This window comes from Trichechus manatus, unplaced genomic scaffold (assembly GCF_000243295.1).
Source record: "Trichechus manatus latirostris isolate Lorelei unplaced genomic scaffold, TriManLat1.0 scaffold00075, whole genome shotgun sequence".
Lineage (NCBI taxonomy): Eukaryota > Metazoa > Chordata > Mammalia > Sirenia > Trichechidae > Trichechus > Trichechus manatus.
This window is the reverse complement of record NW_004444011.1, coordinates 341,515-363,334: the sequence shown is the minus strand read 5'-3', so window position 1 is coordinate 363,334 and position 21,820 is coordinate 341,515. Positions and strand designations below refer to the sequence as shown.

At 41.6% G+C, this 21,820-nt stretch overlaps 1 protein-coding gene and 1 pseudogene across 11 annotated transcripts in view; both read right to left on the bottom strand.

Annotated features, from left to right (window-relative positions):
- The window catches only part of ABI1 (abl interactor 1), a 146,929-nt gene that overhangs the window by 42,328 nt on the left and 82,781 nt on the right, over positions 1 to 21,820 (bottom strand). The gene's annotated exons all lie outside the window — the stretch shown is intronic.
- LOC111821273 (suppressor of SWI4 1 homolog pseudogene) lies at positions 19,807 to 20,983 on the bottom strand (annotated as a pseudogene).

The window sequence follows — 21,820 nt, the reverse complement described above, 5'->3', positions numbered from 1 at the left end:
TAGCAGCAGTCTTAATATAGTCTAATACAAAGGTCTTAGAATTTGGGTAATGTAAGGTGCAAACGATTAACAAGCTTGGCTGCTAAACAAAATGTTGGAGGTTCAAGTCCACCCAGCGGCTCCTCGGAAGAAAGCCCTGGCAATCTACTTTCAAAAAATCAGCCACTGAAAACTCTACGGATGGGGGCACACTTCTGGAAACTTCTTAGACATATCCAAACACCTTGAGGGACTGAGTTACTGGGTTTGAAGGTTAAGGACCATAGTCTTAGGGGATATCTAGGTCAATTGGCATAACATAGTTCATAAAGAAAATGTTCTACTTTCTACTTTGGTGAGTAGTGTCTGAGATCTTAAAAGCTTGTGAGCGGCCATCTAAGATACAACTACAGGTCTCTTCCTGTCTGGGGCAAAGGAGAGTGAAGGAAACCAAAGATTCAAGGAAACAGTCCACACGACTAATGGCCCACATGAACCACAACCTCCTCTAGCCTGAGACCAGAAGAACTAGATGGTGCCCAGGTACCACTGACTACTCTGACCAGGGATACTATAGAAGGTCCCAGTTAGAATGGGAGAAAAAGGTAGAACAAAACTCAAATTCATAAACAAAGACCAGACTTACTGGACTAATAGAGAACGGAGGAACCCCCAAGAAGACCCTAAGACACCCTCTTAACCTGGAACTGAAGCCAATCCTGGAGGCCACCCTTCAGCCAAATAACAGACTGGCCTATAAAATAAACAATAACACCCATGAGAAATGTGCTCCTTCGAACAATCACCTATACAAGACCAAACGGGCAACATTTGCTCAAAAGCAAAAATGAGAAGGCAAGGACAGGCAGGGAAACAGGAGGGACGGAAACGGGGCAGGCAGGGTGGAAATGGGGAGAAAGCTAACACATTGCAGGAACAGCAACCAATGTTACGGAATAATTTGTATATAAATTGTTGAATGGGAAACTTTAACTTGCTGTGTAAACTTTTACCTAAAGCACAATAAAATGTTAAAAACAAACAGAAAACCCTATGGAGCACAGTTCTACTCTGACACACACGAGGTCGCCATGAGTCAAAACTGACTGGATGGCAACTGGTTTATTGGTTTTAAGAGGCATCATAATCTGGAGCTAATATAGTAAGATAACTCTCCTGACAGTCTCAAATGATAATTAAAAATAACATCAGGGGTTGGCAATGGGACACATAAGATAATCGACAGAAAAAATTATCAGAACACCCTGAATAAAATCTCCCCACTCAACTCTATATTTTACTTCCAGTTATAAATAAGGGAAGAAATAAGATAACAGTGAAATAGGATTATTTCAGCAGATTAACCAGAAAATACAAAAATTATTGCCTTCAAAGCTAGGTAAAACACACCCCTACCTACTCAAATCCAGCATATACCTCCATCCCCCAACTCTACCAAATGTAGGAATGATGTCAAGTCTTTCCAAATTGATCTACAGCTTCAATACATCCCAATAAAAATCTCAACAGGGTTTTTCATAGTTTCAAAATGGATATGTAAGGGGAAGGGGGAAAGAATAGCCAAGATATGGTAAAAATTTACAAGTAGAGAAGACCTGCCTATAGATATATTCTTAAAGCCACAGTAAGACCCACCCCATTGCCATCAAGTTTATTCCGGCTCACAGCAACCCTACAGGACAGAATAGAATGGCTCCATAAGGTTTCCAAGGCTGTAAATCTTTACAGAAGCAGACTGCCACATCTTTCTCCTGTGGAGAGGCTGATAGGTTCAAACCACCGACCTCTCTCTTGGTTAGCAGCCAAGCATTTTAACTACCATGCCACCAGGTCTCAGTAGGGTTCTTTGATACAGAGTTAAATAAATGGACCTATTCAACAGAAGAGATAACTCAGAAACAAACCCATGCTTAAAAGGAAATTTGTTATCTATAGTGACGGCACAGTGGGATCGATGCATTATTCAAATAATGCACTGGTTTGCCATATAGAAACACCTTGAAGTTGGATCCCTAACTCACACCATAGGAAAAAAGTCAAATATAGATCCATTAAATATAAATGCAAAAAAGTGGCATTTTTATACTTGAAATATTATATATTAATGAGAAGGAATGAATTACAGCTACATGAAATACAATAAAACCTGTGAGAGCAGGAACTCAACAGACTTCGCTGTTTTTCCGGGTCTTGCAGGTTTTCCACCTTTGACAGGGTGCAATCTTACCACTTTTCTATTGCTCGTTTTAGTGGAAAATATTTGAGTTTTCCTCTCTGATAGGTTTCTGTCTTAAAGGGGTTCCGACTTGCACAGATTTTACTATATAAATAAATCTTAGAAACATAGTGCTGAATAAAAAAAGCACATCACACTAGACGACATACAGCATGAATTCATTTTTATAAAACTCCAAGACAAGCAAAATTAAACAACAATTGTTTAGGTATATATATTTATGTGGATAAAAACTTTTTAAATGATACACATTCCCTTGGGAATATGGAGAGAAGCACATAGGTAGATGCAACAGAATTGATCCTGTCTAGTTCTTAACTTTGGTGATGGATTCACAGACGTTTTTAGTAACATATGTTATAATATATATTACATTTATTCCTTTGAGAGTACTAAGTATAAGACAATTTTTGAAAGTCTTTAATTGTACACGAATTTCAAATACAGCACAGAGAAGAATGACTAAGTATTCCTGGAGCAGCATCAAAAGGCTCCACAGAAGAAGCCTCATTTTAGTCAGCCATATTTGATGGGCAAAGAGGCATGAAAATAAAACACCTCCTCAGAGATCAGGAGAAATTTTAAAACACTATGGACAAAAATAAGTTGAACTAAAAAATAATAAAAAGTTGAACTCTACTCTTATTAAGAGTTAAAGAAAGACTAAGAAAATTAGGAAACCAAACTTTACAATTTCTTATTAAAAAGCCAAGCAGGCCCCAAATATGAGCAGATTAGGAACTGAATAGCTAAATAAATTCTGTGGAAAGCAAAAGTTGTAAAGGAATGATTAAAATATTTCAAAAAGGGGTGGTCCAAGATGGTAGTGTAGTCAGATGCCTCATAACGTCCCTCTTACAACAAAAATCTGAGAAAACAAGTGAAAAAGATATAGAAGACAACTTGGAACCCTGAGCATAAAAGGCAAGGCTGAAAAATCAGACCGAGTGCCAAGTGGAAGGAGAGACTGTACAAAAATTGCAGGCACAAAGAATTACAGATTGCCGGTGCCCTGCCAGCTAAACCTGCACAGCGCGGCCATGTTGAGACAAAGCAAGTAGCATTCCCTGTCAAAGGCCCCATCATCTGGTACAATCAAGCAGGAGTGACTTTGCACCCACATCCAGAGCCAAGTAGGAGTGCTCCCGCCCTGCAACAGTTAAGCGTACTCACCTCACCCACTGCACCTCCCCAGCCCCCCATGCCGGACTCCCATGGACCTGTGGTGGCCCCTAGACCCTCAAATACCTACCCTGCATGTGACTGCAGTCAAGTGGCACCCACCACTACCCCGCCCCCTGAGCCGGGGGCCCACGGACTGCCAGCACCCACCCCTTCACTCAACCACTCACACCAGGGACCCATGGACTGGCAATACCCACCTCTCTGCCCGGCCACCAGAGCTGGGGGTTTGCAGAACAATGGCGCCCGCTTTCGCACATCTACCTATGCCAGGAGCCTGTGGTGAAATGGTACCTCCTCTCCTGCCCAGCCACCCACACCAGGGGCCTACAGACCAGCAGTGCCTGCTCCTAAGCCTAGCTACCTGAGCTGGGGGACCATGGACCAGTGGCGCCCACAGCTGGCCCCAGCCAGTGGCACTGGGAGCCTGTGAACCAGAGGCACTTGCTCCTATGCCTAGCAACCTGCACTGGAGGCCCAGAGACCAGCAGCGCCTCCTACTCTCTCCAGCCACCTGAGCCAGGGGCCCAGGTGGCAGCACATCTTCCCCTGCGCCATACTCTTGCAGACAGGGGCATGCCCTCTAAGCAGGCACCAGTGGACTGGTAACATTCCCCCCTACCTTGCCCCTGCACCACCACCACCACCCACAACCAGAGGCTTGTGCCCACTCCGACTACCCCGCACAGCACTGCCTGCCCAGGACCATCAGTGAGAGTTTCCATACCACCCACTTAGTGACCAATGACCCAGGCACCCTAGCCCTGACCACCCAACAACCAGCAGTGCACACACACAACATACAACCCAGTGACCAGTGAGAACACTCCCTGCACCCACATCCAGGTGACCAGCCAGACAGATATTATCACCTTACCAGCAACATCAGCTACATCCTCAGCTGCCCTGGCAAGACCAGCGAACACAGATCCGTGTTCACAAAACCAGCTGCTGCCCCTTCCACCTGGAGAAAGGTGGTGAGAGCTCCAGTATAGCCAGACTAGCGACCAAAGTAACATACGCATCCTGCCTACTCGAATAAATCAAAATAAAACAAAAACAAAAAATCAGGAAGCAGCAAAAAACACACATGATAAATAAATAAATATAATAACACCTTAATGCTTCGGAGACAATGGACAATATCAAATCACCTAAAGAAGTGCGATAAGATAGCTCCAACAAGTAATCAAAATAAAGAATCATAAAATCTTCCAGAAGAAGATATGGTAAATGCAACTACCTGATAAGGAATTCAAAAAGATAATATATAGGGTTCTCCTAGAGATCAAAGAAAACACAGAAAAGCAAGGAAAATAGAGACAAAAATCAAGGAAAACACAGACAAAGCAATAGGAGAATTCATGAGAACAATATAAGAACAAAATGAAAAAAGACAATTAGAATCAATACAAAAACAGCAACTAGATATCCAAAATATTAACAATACAAGTTCAGAAATAGAAATCTCAAGAGAAGGACACAGGAGCAGAACTGAATCAATGAAAGACAGAACCAGTGAAACAGAGGTCAAATCCCTCGACGCCAGTTTGTTTGAGAAAAAAGAATGAAGGAAAATGAAGAAAGCCACAGAATTATGTGGGACATAATCAAAAGGAAAAATTTACACGTGATCGAAATTCCAGAACAGCAGGAGGCAAAACACACACACACACACACACACACACACAGAACTGTCAAAGATTTGCTGGCAGACAACTTCCCTAATATCATGAAAGACAAGAAGATACCCATCCAAGAAGCTCAATGAACCCCATATCAAACAGGCCAGAAAAAAAAGTCACTAAGACATATCATAATCAAACTTGCCAAAATCAAAGACACAGAAAGAATCCTGAGAGCAGCTCAGGAAAAATGAAAAGTCACCTACAATGAGGAACCAATAGGACTAAGCTCTGATTACGCAGCAGAAACCACACAGGCAAGAAGGCAATGGGAAGACATATATAAAACACTGAAAGAAAAAAACTGCCAACCAAGAATTACATATCCAGCAAACTTCTTTCTCAAATACAATTGCGAAATTAGGACATTCCAGATAAACAGATATTAAGGGAATTTGTAAAAACCAGACCAATCTTACCAGAAATATTAAAGGGAGTCCTTCGGACAGAGAACCAACAACATCAGACAACAACCTGAGATTAGGACACAGGACATCATTACCCAGATACCAACCCAGATAAAGAATTCTCAAAAATAAAACAAACCTAAATGACTGAAAACAGGGAACGAGAGATGTCAATCTGTAACTGACGACAACGTCAAAACAAAAAGGGAGAATAACTGGTATAGTTATAGAACTTTCAAATGGAGAGAAAGTCAAGACAGCACCAAGAAATAAAAGACTGCTTTAAACTTAGGAAGATAAAAGTAAATTTCAAGGTAACCACAGAGAAAGTTAACAAACCTACTCATCAAAAGAAAAACCATAAAGACTCAATAAACATAAAATCAACAACAATGAAAGAAATGAAAAGAAAATCCACAAACAAAAAGAACTCAGCACAAAAAATTAAGCAGAACAAAGAAACCGTCGACACCACAAAAATAAGCACAACAAAATGACAACAGTGAACTCATACCTATTGATAATCACACTGAATATAAATAGCTTAAGTGCACCAGTAAAGAGACAAAGAGTAGCAGAATGGATTTAAAAAAAACACAACACAACGCCGAAAATATGGCCCCCAAAGACCCTTTTAGCTCAGTAATGAAGTCACTCCCAAGGTTCACCATTCAGCCAAAGATTAGACAGCCCCGTAAAACGAAATGAGACTAATGGTGCACAACAGTCCAGGGACAGGAACTAGAAGGCAGGAGGGGACAGGAAAGCTGGTAATAGGGAACCCAAGGTTGAGAAGGGACAGTGTTGACATGTCATGGGGTTGTTAACCATTGTCATGAAACAATATGTGTACTAACTGTTCAATGACACTATTTGTTCTGTAAACCTCCATCTAAGTACAATTTAAAAAAAAGATTATTAAAAAAAATTTATACACACACCAAAGCACAACCCATCAATACACTGTCTACAAGAGAAACACTTTAGACACTGAGAGGAACTCAAGAATAACGGGCAGGGGCAACTATGGTAATTACTATAATACAGACATTCCTGAAACAACAGTATTAATAAAAAATAATTTATGAATGGATACATAGGTAGATAGATATGCTAAAGAGGTGTGGGAGGGTGTAAGGGAGCACACCCACCTGTAGACATAGGTTTGGTTGTGGATATCTACATACATAATTGTAGGTGCTACATGTATATTAATACAGATAATAGCACAAAAGGGGCACAGTCATGGAAACTCCTTAGACATAACCAGCACCTCACGAGATGAAGTTCCTAGGCTCGAAGGCAAAGGACCATAGACTCGGGGGACATCTATGTCAAGTGGCACAACATAGGTCATAAAGACAATGTTCTGCGTCCTACTTTGGTAATATCTGGGGTCTTAAAATTTACACTTTTGGTGATTAACGTCTGGGGTCTTAAAAATTTGTGAGCAGCCATCTAAGATACAACTATTGCTCTTTTACCATTTGGAGGAATGGAGAGTGAAGAAAATCAAAGACTCAAAGAAGCAATCAGTCCAAAGGACTAATGGACCACATGACCCACAGCCTACACGACCCCCAGACCAGAAGAAATAGATGGTGCCCACTACCAACCGTTCTGAATGGTATCACAACAGAGGATCCTGGACAGAGCAGGAGAAAAATGTAGAACAAAAAAATCAAGTTCAGAAAAAAAAAAGGACCAGACTTACTGTCTTACAGAGACTGAAGTAACCCTGAGACTATGGCCCTAAGACACCCTTCTGACCTGGAACTGAAGCCATCCCGGGAGGCCACCTTTCAGCCAAGCAACAGACAGGCACATAAAATAAAAAATAACACCCACGAGTAACATGTTCCTTAGAACAATCAATTATATGAGATCAAAAGGACAACATTTGCCCAAAAGCAAAGATGAGAAGGCAGGAAAGGGTAGAAAAATCTGACGAAAGGAAATGGGGAACCCAGGGCAGAAATACGGAGTGTGCTGACACATTGTGGGGAATGCAGCCAATGTCATGGGACATTTTATGTACAAACTATCAAACTGGAAACTAATCCACTCTGTAAACTTTCACCTAAAGCATAATTAAATTTTTTTTTAAATATTCCAAAAGCATTCCTATGTAGAGAGGAAAACATTATTTTCTAAAAGGACATAGAAATTGAATTTTGTAAGTAGACAAGATTTTTAAATTATCTTTTAAGATACAATTATTTAAAACCTTTGTATAGGAATATATTGTTTTGTGTTCTTCTTCCTTTCCCTTTCCATTTTGGGGAAAAAATATGATTTTTTTAGAGATCCACCAGAAAAATCCTTCCCAATTAGCAAAAGACAGAAAGGCAGGCATGACATAGTAATACTACTTAATATTTCACACATTTTGTACAATATTATATTAGAAGGCCTACTAGCCTCAAAGCTGCTATTGCCAATACAGTGAGGGCATTATAGGTTTCAAGTAAAGAATCTTATATTTAAGTAAAAGCACAATAAATGTTTGCTGAAAGAATAACTACAGAATGAAAATCCAAACACTTATACCCTAAATAGAAAAAGGAGAGGGGTATAAAAAGGGTAGAAAAGTATAAAAAAAAAGTCTGAGTCAAGCTACACAGAGAAAGCCTTCAGCCAAGAAAGAGGCAATCTTTGTTACTGCTTGTTTGGACCAGACTCTGGAAATGGCCCTATGCCCAAAATTCTGTGTTACAGAGCTTTGTTCAATAAGCTTGAAACAAGGTCCCAATCAACTGTGAAGTTAACTTGATTCAGAATGACCTATATATACACACTATAAAACAGAATTATTTAGAAAAGATAAGCTGCAAAATCAGACTCTGGTGGAAAAACATAATATGAAACATTGGACCAAAATTATTCTGAAACATTTTATGGTGGTAGAAACTGGATCTATTTCTAATCCTTTTGCCAATGCCCAATTTTTCAGTACCACTCAATGACATTTTTCTGTCTCCTCCCTCCTTAAGAATATAAGGTACAATATAGAACACTCCACATGGTAATTATACTCCCACCTATAAAAGAAAATTTTTGTGCTTGATTTAGTGATAACCATTTTTGATTCAAACTTGAATGTAAGCTAAATATGAAAGTTTATCTTCTAAACATCAGATCATGAGTTTGTCCTTATTCTTCAACCTACTACTCCTTACCTAAGAATTAAGTTAACATTTGCTTTGTTGTTTCATGACTACTTCCCTTCTTAACATGTAAGATAATATATTTAAGTTTCTACAGAAATGTCAGGCAGTAGAGTCTAATGACTACGCGCACAGGCTCAGCAAGCAGACTGCATGGGTTTAAAAGCAGACTCCACCATTTACTAGTTGTGTGTCCTTGGGCAAGTTACCTCACCAATCTATGCCTGTTTCCTTAACTTACAGGTAAGATTAAAAAACAAACAAAAAACCGTATCAACCTCACACGGTTATTTTGAGGACTAAATGAGATAATAAATGTAAAGGGCTTTCAACAGTCTTTGACATGTGGACAAGAGCTCAATAAATGTTACCTTTTATTATTACTTTTCTGTTCCCCAATGTACTCGTGTGACCGAACTCAAGAGTTTACTGGATATTAAACCAAGAAAAGCTTATTTTAAGGAAAAAAGAAAAAAAGAAAAAAAAAAACCCTTATAGCCAATAATAAATACAACTCCTATTAGCAAACTTGGAAACTAAAAATTGTTAGTTCATTTAAGATATCCTAGCTGGATTACACACATACCAGGCTGTGCAAATCAGTTTTACCAAAAAGATTCAAATTCAACATTTTGAACAGATTTAGATTAAACTAGTAGTAGGCCTTTCCAAGTCTTCTTTTTTTCTTTCCTATTCATTGTAGGAGCATTTCTGGTCCTTATAATTCTTCCTATAATTAACAGCCACATTTTGGGCTATTTACACAGATAGGATATTTAAAAGTACAAGTTGGGACTTCAGACTAAATTTAGAGGACTGATTACATACTTACGTTCTCCTATTTCTTAGATTTCACCAAAATGACTGCCAAAGAATTTAGACACACACACACACACAAACCACACTCATTCAGAAGGATAATGGGAAAAAAAGAAAAATGAGTGTACAAGAACTTCCAAAAAAAATCTTTGGATATCAGAAAGCAAATGGAGGCAAGGTAAGTACTGATCAGAACAGAAGCTAGAATCTAAAATGCCTGCAGACAGTAAGACAATTTGTCCTAAAAGAAAAAAATAACTTCTGAGAGACTCAGCATTTAGAAGTACCAAGTACCAAAGACTGCAAAAGTGAGGAACAGAATCAAAACCACAATGAGATACCATTTCATACCTACTGGGATGGCTATACTAAAAAAGACAGATAGTAAGTGTTTCCAGTTCCCTCATACACTGTTGGTAGGAATGTACAATGGTACAGCCACTTTGGAAAACAGTCTGGCAGTTTCTCAAAAGGTGAAACACAGAATTACCATATGATCCAGCAATTCAACTTCCAGGCATGTATCTAAGAGAAACGAAAACGTATGTCCACACAAAAACTTCTACACAAACATGTTCACAGCAGCATATTGGTAATAGCTAAAAAAGTGGAAATAATCCAAATGCCCATCAGCTGATAAATGGACAAATAAAATGTGGTATATCTATACAACAGAATATTATTTAGCAATAAAAAGGAATGAAGTACTGATAGGTGCTACAACATGGATGAAACTTGAAAACATCATACTAATTCAAAGAAGCTAGTCACAAAGGACCATATATTGTATGGTTCCATTTATATGAAATGTCAAGAATAGGTTAATCTATAGAGACAAAAGCAGATAAGTGGTTGCCTACAGTGGAGATAAGGGGTGGGGGTTGGTTGGTGGCTGCTTAGGGATTCGGGGTTTCTTTTTTGAACTAACAAAAAGGTTCTAAACTTGACTGTGGTGATAAATACACGAATTTGTGAATATATTAAAAACCACTGAACTGTATACTTTAAATGAATGAACTGTATGGTATGTGAATTGTATCTCAATAAAACTATTTTTTTAAGTGAAGAAAACAGCTTTAGAAAACAAAAAAAAAAGGAGGATTGAGTGTCCACATACAGGAGAGTTCCAGTTCTTCCACTCACCATGTTCTCAGAATGCCAGCATCCCTTCAGAAATGCAATCTAAAGCTAAGGGCAGTACAGGAGAGTAACAAACAGATTCTAGAACCAGACTGCATGGCTCAAATAATGCCATTAATAGCTGTATGGTCTTTGGCAAGTCACATAACCTCTCGGTGTATCAGCTTCTTCATCTGTAAAATACGGTTTTTGTGAGGATGAATGAATTCATGCGTTCCTACGTGTCAAAACTGCTGCACTGTGAAGCTCCCGGAACCAGGAGACAGAGGGAGAGAGAGAGAGAGTTGTAACACTGAAGACAGAGAGAAGCGGTAGCAGAGAAATGGCGGCAGGAGAGACCGGCAGGAGATGGCCCAGTGGGCTTCCTGGGCCCACGGAGTAAGAAAGCTGAGTGCCTTTGGGCAGGAGGCTTGCTGGCGGAGTAGGGTGCCTCTGGGTACTTGGTGGAGCTAGGTTTGCTGACCCATGGAGCTAGAACTGAGCACCTTCGGATGGAGGCTTAGTGGTAGAGTAGGGTGCCTACGGGCACTTATCAGCAGAGCTAAAAGAGGTTTGTAACGCTTGCCAGTGCTGGGTAGAGACCGAGGGCCAGAGAGAAGTGTGCCTGTGGGCATGGCTGAGAAGAGCCTATCCTGATGGAAGAACTGTATCCTGAGTGTTCCTGAACGTGAACTGTAACCTGTTATTTCCCTAATAAGCGGCATAATCGTGAGTATTGTTGGTGAGTTCTGTGTGGCCACTACAGTGAATTATCGAACTCAGCAGAGAAGTAGGGCGCACTATGGGAGGGACAGACAGAGGCATGTCTGACCTCCGCCTCACAGGAATCAGCCTTGGACTGTTGTTGATCTTGATTCTCCTTCCCCCTTGTGAAGTTAGAGGTCAGACGCTGCCACCATGCCATTTTTACAGCTTGGTACTATACAAGACTAGGGATAGAAAGAGGTGGGGCAGAAGCTGGCTTTTCTTTATAAGACCTGAGGTAGTACTTCACTGGCTTTTAAATATATTGACTTATCATCTTGATCAGAAAAAAAGGAATAAAAGAAGGGAGGGGGGATGAAGGCCAATGATAAAAGCTAGATTCAAAGTAATATGTCTTCAGCTCATATGAGACAGAAAGAAAATAGAAAAACTGAGAGAGAACAACCTCAGCAGATAGTCAAGAAGGGAGACAGGGTATGGTAAGAGATATTCTTGGTCTGGTTGAGTAGAAGAGTCAGAGTAAACCAGGACAAGCTGGGTCAGATTAAAGAAAACATGCACAGTTTGTTAATAAAAGCAGAAGAGGGTATTCAACCAGAGAAAATGAGTTTTAATCAATGTTAACTGATAAGTCTTTTACAAGTGAGATTCACTGAGACTTTCTGACTGAGATTAAATTAAAAGATAATAGGAAAACAAAGGTAACAGATTTATGTCTTATTAAACTCATTAACACCTTGCTAATATAAGGAATGCCAACTAGAGCGATAAGGCAGATTAGATAACCTGAAAACTCTCCCACTATAAACTACCTAAAAATGCTTGATGGACTGCGACAGCATCTTTTTTAAATGAATAGTCCAATGCTGAAGAGCATAAAGAAAATCCAGGGAGGTCAGGAAGAAGGGAAGACTAACATCCAGAGCAGAAAAGATGAAACGCTGCAGCTACTCTGTAACCGTCTGTCAGCCACTAAAAAAGGGGATTGGACTTTTAGTCCATATGGGGAGAAAATATAAGGCCTCAGGCTTGCTAAAGGTGGGAAGATAGCACTGAAAACACCATAAAAAGCTAGGAGTCAAGAAAGGCTGCATCCCAGGTAAAATACTAGACTAGGAAAAAAAATGCATTCACAAGCACTGGGAGATGACAAAAATTAAATCTGTGGTCCAAAGGACTAATGGACCCCATCTACCACAGCCTCCACAGTCCAGTACAACTAGATGGTGCCTGGCTACCACCACTGACTGCTCTGACAGGGATCACAATAGAGGGTCCTGGACAGAGCTGGAGAAAAATGTAGAACAAAATTCCAACTCACAAGACCAGACTTACTGACCTGACAGAGACTGGAGAAACCCTAAGAGTATGGCCTCCGGACACCCTTTTAGCTCAGTAATGAAGTCACTCCCGATGTTCACCATTCAGCTATAACTTAGCCCCATAAAACAAAACGAAACTAATGGGGCACAACAGTACAGGGACAAGGACTAGAAGGCAGGAGGGGACAGGAAAGCTGGTAATAGAAAACCCAAGGTTGAGAAGGAAGAGTGTTGACATGTCGAGGCGTTGTTAACCATTGTCATAAAACAATATGTGTACTAACTGTTTAATGAGAAACTATTTGTTCTGTAAAGCATCAACTAAAGTACAATTAAAAAATAATAATAATTAAGTCTGTGTCAAACACACACACATACACAATAATGGGCAGGACAATGCCCCTCCCAATCCCAATCTCCAAAATCTGTTGTAGTGCAACGAGTTCCTTATGTAGCCTTTTGCCTTGGTTCTTTGGAAAAGCATCTTGGGAGATTTTTTTCCCCCCTAAACCTTGAGGAATTGTTAGCTTTGCCCAAGTTCTTTGGAGAAGCAACTTGGAGTGGGGGGACAGAGGGCTCCCAGGTTGTTTTCTACCCCAGAGGGTTTGTTATTTTTTGCCCAGGGGATTCCCTGGGTTGACTGATATTTCCTGGGTAAGCTGTAAACAACTTGATGGTTTCATACTTTTGTCTGGTCTGGCCTGGTAATTAACAATACCTGAGTTGATTGAAGGCTCATGGGTAATGACGATTGGTTGAACACTGCTCTGGTGAGGGAGGCCCTACCTTGTAACTAATGAGGATCAGGATATATAAACGGCTGAAACACAGAGATTCTCAAGGCCTCCTGGTTGAGAGACAGATGTGGCAAAGAGCTGGGCAGGCATAGAAGCAGAGCCATGTGGGAGCCGAGTGGTCCTGAAGCTGCTAACTGTCTATGAATTAAGCGAACCAGTTAGCAGTGGAGAGGCCAACAATGGAGAGACCTGACAGCAGAGCAGCTTGACAGCGGAGAGCAGCTAAGAGAGCTGAGCAACCTGCTACACTGACTGCGAGCTGGGCCAGTTAGCAGTGGGGAGGCGGACAGCAGAAAGTCTCTAAGAAAGCTGAGCAAGCTGCTACACTGGCTATAAGCTGGCCAGTTAGCAGGGGCAGAGGCTGATGGCAGAGACGTCCAACAGCAGACAGCTGTTGCTAGGAGAGCAGCAGCTGAGAGAGAGCTGAGCAAGCTGCTACACTATTAGCAGGGTCAGTTAGCAGTGGAGAGGTCTGACAGCAGAGCAGCTGAGAGAGCTGTCCTGGTCAGAAGCTGTCCTGCACTGAAGAAGGGAAAGATGTGCTCTCCACTGCGGGGACCCTTCCAGACCTTGCCTGTATGCTTCCTGACACTGATCCCAAATTGTTCCTGTTACTTCCAAGTTGATCCTGATCCCAAGTTGTAGCCTGTTACTCCCCTAATAAACCACATATCTGAGAGTATAGTCTGTGAGTTCTCTGTGGCCACTGCAACAAATTATTGAACCCTCAGAAAAGTAGAGAGTGCCATGGGGAAATGACTGGAGTCAGAAATAATGGAGAAATGGGAAGGTGGGGATGTACCTGACCTCTGCCTCATAGGAACCAGCTTTGTGTTGATCCCGATTCTTATCCCTTGTGAATTTAGACAACTCATGACACTATATTACACCTGTGAATATATTACCTTACATAGCAAAAAAGATTTTGCAGATGTGATTATGTTAAGGATCTTGAGATAGGAAAATTATCCTGAATTATTGAGGTGGGCCAAATGTAAATCACAAGTGTCTTTATAACTGAACGATGAAGGAAGGAGAGTCAGAGTCTCAACTGGCTATTGATGGATTAAAGATAGAGAAAGGGGGCCATGAGCCAAGGAACACAGGCATCCTCTAGAAACTGAAAAAAGGAAAGAAAATAAATTTTTCCTTAGAACTTCCAGAAGGAATGCAGTCCTGCTGATAACTTAATTTTAGTGACATGAAATACATTTCAGATTTTTGAGCCTCCAGAACTGTAATATAGTAAATCTGGATCATTTCCAATTAAAAATCTTTTAAGCCATTAAAATTTGTAGTAACTTGTTAAGCAGCAATTGGAAACGAACACACGGGAGAGGGGGCACTGTCCTAGAAAATGCAACATGCTCCCATTAAGTTTTTAGGTTCAAAAACGATAAACAATCTTGGACTGAGTGTGTCCCAAACATCTAAGAGAACAAAACTGGGAATATACCTTCAGCTTAGTTTTTCAATGGTGTATCTCTTAGGCTACACAGAGATCTCAAAGATGAGCTCTTAAAATCTTAAGATGAGCCCACAACCAAAATTTATAAAACATAAGGAAATAATTCACTGTAAACCAGAGTCAACATACGCACATATACGCACACATATGTATGTACACACACACATAATAAGGCCTCCAAAGAATGTTAATCCAAAAGAAGGTGTCTTGGTTATCTAGAGCTGCTGTAACAGAAATACCACAAGTGGATGGCTTTAACAAACAGAAATTTATTCTCTCACAGTTTAGGAGGCTAGAAGTTCAAATTCAAAGCACCAGCTCTTGGGGAAGGCTTTCTCTCTCTGTCAGCTCTGGGGGAAAGTCCTTATCTCCTTTCAACATCTGTGGGCCCAGTGTTCGTTGGAGATCTCCATGTGTCTGGGCATCAATCTTTCCCTGGGTCTAGGAGGTTCTCAGTGCAAGGGGTCTGGGTCCAAAAGATGCACTCCGCTCCCAGTTCTTCTTTCTTGGTGGTAGTGAGGTCCCTCCTGTCTGTGCTCGCTTCTCTCTCCTTTTATTCTTGTAAGATAAAAGGTGTGACTCAAGCAACGGTGTGACTTAAGTAAGGGTGTGAAGTCATACCCTCTTGTAAGGCTATGAGTTAAGATACACCCCACACTGATCCTGTCTCATTAACATATAGAGGTTAGGATTTACAACACATCAAAAAATGGAGGAAAATGACATCAGATCACAAAATGGAGGACAACCACACACTCTAAGTTGACACATATTTTTGGGGGGCACAATTCAATCCATGACAGAAGAAATGAGAGAAAAGAAACTGAATAGAGGACATGAACAGAAAGCACAACATAATGACAGCTAATTTAAATCCAAACATATTAATAACTATATTAAATTAAATACAATAAATGTTCTAAGTTAAAACTCACACTGTATTTTTTTAAGAATCCAGTTGTACGCTTGTAAGAGACAAATCTAAAAGGACCAGAAACAGTTGAAAGTGTAAGAAAATGGAAAAGATACATTCTATATATTAACCTGCAACATATTAATATAAAAATGTAGACAAAATAAGCTATAATCAAGAAGAACTGCAAGCGGAAGACAGCACTTTATTATAACACTGTATTTTTATAAACATTTTACAATAAAATTAAATACTCGATGAAGGCTTTGTAATTTGTACTGATTATAAATTTAGGCTAACTAGCACAATGTTCTTCAAGAGGAACAATCTTAGAGAAGCTACTTACATACCAAGAATGGGGGGAAACAGTTTTAGAAAACATGAACATGTGCAGTTGCACATAAAACTGCAAGTGGCTAGAAAGAAAACAAAAAACCTAAAAATACACTTAGAACAGTGACTATGCTTTCCTTTGAATTTTTAAATTACTTCAGAGCTGAAACGTGTACAATGTCTTTACCAAGAGGATTGTTTTAGTAATAAGTTCTGCCATAATTATACTTATTTATGCCTTATGAGTTCTCAAGTACCACTTCGAATTCAGAAGCTAAAGAAACTTTAAATTGGAACAATCTTAAAGACAGAATATAACAAAACAAATTATTCCTGATTAGTTAAAACAAAAATTCCTGTAACAGTAACTTTAGTGGGTCTTTTACAAAATATCTTCAGGGATGTTATGCCCCAATTTGCAAGCCAGGTTCTTTAAAGGTTTCCTCTATCTTTCAAGATCATCATAGGTTCACAAGCCTCAAAACTACAAATACATAAAGAACTAAAATTTAAGCCAAAAAAAAAGGGTTTTGTTTTTAATTAAGACAATGGGAGTTGGTTTTAAATAGAAAGTTACTCCTTTCAAAAAGTCATCTTTAATGTTATCATCTGAATCTAATCATGAGGAAACAACAAACATTCCCATATCGAGAGAGAGTCTACAAGATAACTGGCCTGTAATTTCCAAAAGCATCAAGGTCAGATGAATCAAGGGAAGATTGAGGAATTGTTCCAGACTGAAGAAAAGAAAGGAGACCAGATAACTAAACGTAATGCATGTTTCTGAACTGGATTCTTTTCTTACAAAGGTATTGAAACCACTGGCAAACCTGAATGGAATTTAGGATTAGATGGTAGCAATGCAGCAATGTTAATTACCTGATTTTGATGACTGTGTTGTGGTTATGCAGTAGAATGTACTCCTGTCTGGAAAATGCATACTAAAGTATTCACAGGTGGTGGGATATCTTATCAGCAAATTATCCTCACACAGCTCAAAACAAAAAGTTCTTTGTTCTGTATTTGTACTTTTCTGTAAGTTTAAAATTGTTTCCAAAAAATTGTTTAAAGTCATCTTTATTACTTAGTCATGAAAGTGAGTATATGACATTTTTTAGAGTACACTGATTCAGAGGTATTTAGTGATCAATTCCATTAATCTGCAGAGGAACACAACCAAGTAAGATTTCTCTAAAAAGGAGGATACACTGATTTTCCACCAATTGCTACTAAAGGGGATAGCCCATTCAAAACCATGAAAAAATTCTGTCTTAGTTATCTAATGCTGCTATAACAGAAAGTACCCCAAGTGGATGGCTTTAACAAACAAATTTATTCTCTCACAATTTAGGAAGCTAGAAGTCCACGTTCAGGGCACCAGCTCCAGGGGGAGGCTTACTCTCTCTGCTGGCTATGGGGGAAGGTCCTTGTCATCAATAGTCCCCTGGTCTAGGATCTTCTCAGCACAGGGACTTCCAGTCCAAAGGACACACTCCACTCCTGGCTTCTTCTGCTTGGTGGTACTGAGCTCCCTCTTCTCTCTGCTTGCTTCTCTCTCTTATATCTCAAAAGAGACTGACTCAAAATACAAACTAAACCTGTAGATTGTGTTCTGCCTCATTAACATAACTGCCTCTAATCCTGCCTCATTAACATTACAGAGGGTAGGATTTACAACACATAGTATAATAACATCAGATCACAAAATAGAGGGCAACCACACAATACTGGGACTCACGGCCTAGCCAAGCTGACACACATTTTTGGGGGACACAATTCAATCCATAACAAATTCTAATGGCCTTAACTTCTGTATCATGCTCCTCCAAAGAAGATTCTGTGACCTTCCACTCTAACTTCTTTCCCTTTTATTGGCTGAATAAATGGATGGATGCATGCATGACAGGCACTGGGAATACAGCAATGACCATTAGCAGAACCCCATGGAAGACAAATACTGAATAACTATATAATTCAAATTACAAATTTATGAAGGGAAAGTATTAAGATGCTGTGATGGTTAATGTTATGTGTCAGCTTGGCTAGGCTATGATTCTCAGTGGTTTGGCAGACACTGGACTGCTTCCATAATGGAAAGGGCAGCATTTTGTTCTCAGTGGGACAGATACTTGTTCTGGATACAGATTTGCTTTCCCTGCATGCAATGCTTCTGCCAAAACTATCATCTGTGGACTTACAGAATGCCTCATCCACCATCATGGTATCCCACACAGAAGATCAAGAGACTCACTTCACAGCAAATGAAGTGCAGCAACAGGCCCATGCTCATGGAATCCACTGGTCTTATCACGTTCCCCATCATCCTGAAGCAGCTGCCTTCACAGAACGATGGAGTGGCCTTCTAAAGACACAATTACGGCGCCAGCTAGGTGGCAACACTTTGCAGGGTTGAGGCAATGTTCTCCAGCAGGCTGTATATGCTCTAAACCAGCATCCAATATATGGTGCTATTTCTCCCATAGCCAGAATTCACGGGTCCAGGAATCAAGGGGTGGAAATGGGAGTGGCACCACTCACTATTACCCCTAGTGACCCACTCACAAAACTTTTGCTTCCTGTCCTCGTGACTGAATGCTCTGCAGGTCTAGAGGTCTTTGTTCCAAAAAGCGGAATGCTCCCACCTGGAGACACAACACTGATTCCTTTGAATTGTAAGTTAAGAATGCCACCTGGCCACTTTGGGTTCCTCATGCCTCTAGATCAGCAAGCAAAGAAGGGAGTTAGCACACTGGATGGTATGATTGATCCCGATTACCAAGGGGAAATTGGATTGATACTACATAATGGAGGTAAAGGAGAGCACATGTGGAATACAGGAGAATCCCTTAGGACATCTTTTAGTACTACCATGCCTTGTGATTAAAGTCAGCGGAAAACTACAGTAACCTAATTCCAACCTGACTACTAATGGCCAAGACCCTTCAGGAATGAAGGTTTGGGTCACCCATCAGGCAAAGAATCACAACCAGCTGAGGTGCTTGCTGAGGCCAAAGGGACTATGAAATGAGTGCTGGAAGAAGATAGTTCTAAATACCAGTTATGACCACATGACTAGTTGCAGAAACAAGGATTGTAATTGTTATATTTCTTCCTTGTTTTATTATACATGTATTGTGATATATATATAGCTATGCACTGCTTAACATCCACGATACATTCTGTGAAATAGGGCATTGTATGATTTGGACATTGTGTGAACACCTGAGTCCACGGGCCTGGGTCTCCCGGGTGCACTGGCCCAGGGGCTGCTGTGTGATATGCTGTGGGGCAGCTCCCTCTGCGGAGGCTTCTGGTGGAGTGCTTGGCGGGTCGACCCAGCCTGCGACTCACAATCCCATGAAGGTCACGGCGATGAGGCTCCAGGCACAGGCCCAGGCAGCGGGGGAGTGGTCTCGGTGACCCAGCACTACCACCCAGGCCACGTCCTGCGATGCCTGCCAACCTTGGGTGCTCAGGTATAGGATCACATGCCCACTCCTCCCAGCAGCAGGGGCGCCTGTTCCCGAGGGTGGGGGGCTGCAGGGTAGGCTCAAGGAGGGCTGTGGGCATTCATTCCACAGAGAAAGGAAAGGAAAGGTTTGTTCTGTTTTATTTTGTTTTCTCTTTTTGGGAATGTCAGTCATTTACTGTGAGGGTGGGGGTGGAGTTAGGGAAACAGCTCCTTTATAATAAAGGAAACTGAAGGCTGCACCTGGAGCCCTGCAGGAGCCCCAGAGCAACATCTCTCAGCCCCAATCTGAGGCATTCCATCAGCCTTGCTATGAGGCTCAGACTCAGGCTCCTCTCTTAGGCAGCCATATCTGGCCCTGCACATGGCCCCGTACAGCCCCTTTGGGACCCAGCTTGGCCTGGGTTCTGCAGGACCTGCCCTTAGGCTTTGAAGGCCTCCAGTCACCACCTCAGTCTGGCCTCCTATCCTTTACCCGCTGCTTCTTGCATGGAGGCCCATCAAGCTGTCTCCGCTTGATCAGCCCAGGGAATATGTCCTCATCAGGCTCCTCACCCACGGCCTGGCGGAAATACTCAGCTTCATCTTCCTCCTCCTCAGGTCAGCGGGCCCCTCAGCCTCCAGCAGGGCCCCCGGGTCTTCGGCATCCCCATTGGCCTCTGCTCGTGCCCTCTTCATGCCCACTAGGCTCTTCCTGTGGGCCTCTCACTACTCCCACTTGCACTGCACATTGTGGGTCTGCTGGTATTGCCTCTGGGCCTTCAGTCACAGTCTCTCCTCCTTGGCCACCAGGATAGCCTGTAGCTCCGTCTTTTGCACAAAACAGGATGTTCCCCCTCCCGAACACCCTCCTGGATCTTGATGAGCTGCAGCATCATCCCAGGACCGATCTCAGTGAGCTGCATGGGGCTCTGCTGGGTCAGCATGTTGCCACAACTGGCAATGGCCTGGGGCAGCTCTATAATGCTGTGCCCACATTGGGCTCCCCCTTGCTCTCTGACAGCCCTGCACTCATGGCCAGTAGCTCACTGATGTCCTGCAGACAGCTCATGTTGGGAAACTTCTTCTGCAGAAGCTTCTTTACCCTGCAACTTGCACCCACAGGAACGACTCCAATGCTATAATGGCAGAAATCCAGCTTGTGGGAGTCAGATGATGAGGAGGCAACGCTTGATGGTGTTCATGTTTACATTATGCACACTGATGGAGGGGAACAGGTTCTGGAACACAGGGGCCATGAGCTTCACCACGTGCATGCCATGGGGGCCAAAGCTGCTGAGCACCAGGAGGGGCGGGTGGGCATCTCCCAGAAGGCGTGCGCCGGACCAGGGACATGTATGTGGTCAGACGTTGCCCGAACACGTTATACTATAAATATTTTTGTTTTCTTCCCCGCCTTATCCCATTACTTATAAAATATAAGATGCAAACAGGGCTGGTGCATTTTCGGTTATGCACGTTAGTTGTATCATGTTAGGCACAAGAATGACTTTATAATTATCTTTATTCAGAGATTATGTATGGTTTAAGGGAATGTGTACAGGTGTCAAGTTGACAAGGGGTGGACTGTGATGGTTAATGTTATGTGTCAACTTGACTAGGCTATGATTCTCAGTGGTTTGGCAGACACTGGGCTGACTGTTCTTCCACAACGTAATATAATGCAATCATCTCCAGGATGAGATCTGGTATGAGTAGCCAACCAGCGGAAAAGAGAGTTTCCTTGGGGGTGTGGCCTGCCTTCAGTATACAAATGGATGTTCCAGCAAAGCTCATTCTCACTCTGGATCCTGCATCTGACTCGTCATCATATGACCTCCAGTTCTTGAGATGTGAGCCAGCAGCCTGCTCCCTGACCTGCTGATTTTGGGTTCATCAGCCCCTGCAACCACATGAGTAAGGAGAAGGCTCCAACCTGACATCTGACCAACAGATTTTAGGACTTGCCAGCCTCCACAACTATATGAGCCATTTCCTTGAATTAAATCTCTCTGTATATATGTACTTATGGAGCCCTGGTGGCACAGTGGTTAAGAGGTACGGCTGTTAACCAAAAGCTCAGCAGTTTGAATCCACTACTGCTCCTTGGAAACCCTATGGGGCAGTTCTACCCTGTCCTATAAGATCGCTATGAGTCAGAATCGACTTGATGGCAACAGATTTGGTTTTTGGATTTT